Raw genomic sequence first — 2,254 nt, forward strand, 5'->3', positions numbered from 1 at the left:
TAGCTAGATTGGCTGTCCAATAAGTACCAGAGATCTGCCAAGCTCTACCTGCCAGTGTGGGATTGCAGGTGCCCTCTGCCGCACCATGCTTCGACATGGGGCCTGATGATCTGAACTACTCAGGTCCCCATCCTTACGCAGGGTCTTAGTCACTGTTCTATTGCTGTGAAGAGACACTGTGACCAAAGCAACTCTTAGAAAGTATTTAACTGGGGGACTTGCTTACAGTTTCCGAGGGTTAGTCCATTGTCATCATGGTGGGGAGCATGACAGTAAGCATGGTGCTGGAGCAGTAGCTGAGAGAGAGGTGGGGGGGAGACTGGGCAGACTGGGCCTGGCATGGGCTTTTGAAACTTCTAGCTCACCCCCACAGTGACACATTTCCTCCAACAAGGCCACACCTCCTAATCCTATGAAAGAATCCCACTTCAAACATATGAGCCTATAAGGGCCATTCTTAATCAAAGCATCAAAGGCTGGTTGAAGAAATCACCATTCTACAGGAGCCAGGGCTGTGTGCTGTGTGGAGATCGGAGCCAAGCAATTCACTGCCTTGGAGTTGTGATCGCCCTGCCCACACCAAAGCCTGGTTTCTGCACCATGCCTCCGCGGGGAGGGCCTCTCATCCCACCACTTAGCCCACCATGGGGGCTTCCTGGTCCCCGAAGACGGTTATCTCTAAGGTCGCCTTCCCTGGCAGCGCTAGACTTCTCCACGTTCAGACAGACATGATGGGCCTGTTGTTAAGGACTTTCTGAACAGGTTTAGAATCATCAAACACAACAAAACCAAAGTTGGGTAACTTCCCGCCACTGTTAATACGTAGCTCCACCATGTTCCTGTAATTTTGGAAAAAATCCCTTAGTTCCGTCTTGTCAACCTCATGTGGCAGGTTCCTGATGAAGAGCTGGTGACTGTCAGGGTGCCTCACCATCCTTCGAGGTTCCATATCTCCTGCTTCCCCAGCCTCGCGGATTGGCCGGGGTCCCCTCTGAGGAGGGATATTGATTCGTTGCTTTTGAACTCTCTGATCTCTCTGAGGTCTTTGTGGTAGATTCTGTGATTCCGGCTTAGATTCTGGACGGGGCTGTGAAGGCAGCACTTTAACCACATGAGGTGGTGTCCGTGTCACTGGAACAGCCCCGCTGGGAGGAAGGTTCTTCCTAGTCACAGATGCCCAGGAAAAACGTCCTCAGGTCTTCGTGCGCTGGGCAACAACCACTGGGGCAGGGGAAGTGCTCTTTTGCACATCCTCGTGAGCAGCTTCCTCCAATGGTGGCTCAGGCTTGTCCTCTTGGATGTCAGGCACATGTTCGGGTTCTGCCTCTGGCTCGGGTTCTGGCTCTGGCTCCAAAACAGGCTCCTCTAAATGTTCATCCAAGTCATTGCTGACAGCCTGATCATAGAAAGTTCCAGAATCATCAGGCACCACCTCAGGTGTCCGCTGTCTTTCTTCAGGTTCTTCTACTTCTTCCTCAGATTCCTCCTGAGGTTCAGTGACAAAGCCACCAAAGACCTCATCTTGGTATCTGAAGATGTCACTGTGAACATAGAATTTGTTGGCAAAGGAACCCTCAGGAGCAAGAACAAAGGTCTACATAAACTAGAGCCTGGTTATTATTATTGGAGCCCCATCACTTGGACCACCACCCCGTCATTCAGAGCGGAGTGAGCCTCCACGTGGCGGATCTTGGTGTGGCAGTTGGTGTAGTTTTGTGACATCACTTTCCTGTGGATTTCCTTCTGCCCCTAGCCTGCATCTGCTGGCTTCCTGTTGGAGTCCAAGCCCCCATGGGCACAGGAAGAGTTCTTCCCATAAAATCTGTGTAGCTTGTCCGGGGCTTGGTTCAGCAAGGTGTCGTACTGTCGCACAAACTCCTGCCCGACCAGCAGGGGACTAGGCTTCTCCATAAACATCACTTTGGTCGATTCAACCTGCACTGCTGAGTTGGAGGACCGGGCTGCTGCGTGGGAGTAGGTGGCCACGTCCCTCCCGCGATCGCCATGTCTGACTTTTACATGGGTCTGCAGATTCAGATTCAGCATCTCAAGCTTGCAGAGCCAGCATTTGACTCCTGGCATCATCTTCCTAGCCCCTTTGAAATTCTTTCATTTTTTTTTAAAAAAAATATTTATTTTACATATATGAGTGACCTGTCTTTAGGCACACCAGAAGAGGGACTCAGATCTCATTACAGATGGTTGTGAGCCACCATGTGGTTGTTGGGCATTGAACTCAGGCAGGACCTCTGGA

General features: G+C 51.2%; 1 pseudogene; it reads right to left on the reverse strand.

Moving 5' to 3' along the window:
• Positions 1–545: 545 nt before the first annotated feature.
• LOC126512693 (ras GTPase-activating protein-binding protein 1-like) lies at positions 546–1,917 on the reverse strand (annotated as a pseudogene).
• Positions 1,918–2,254: the final 337 nt, after the last annotated feature.

This window comes from Alexandromys fortis, unplaced genomic scaffold (genome assembly GCF_014885135.2).
Source record: "Alexandromys fortis isolate MF-2015 unplaced genomic scaffold, M_Fortis_MF-2015_v1.1 scaffold_120, whole genome shotgun sequence".
NCBI lineage: Eukaryota > Metazoa > Chordata > Mammalia > Rodentia > Cricetidae > Alexandromys > Alexandromys fortis.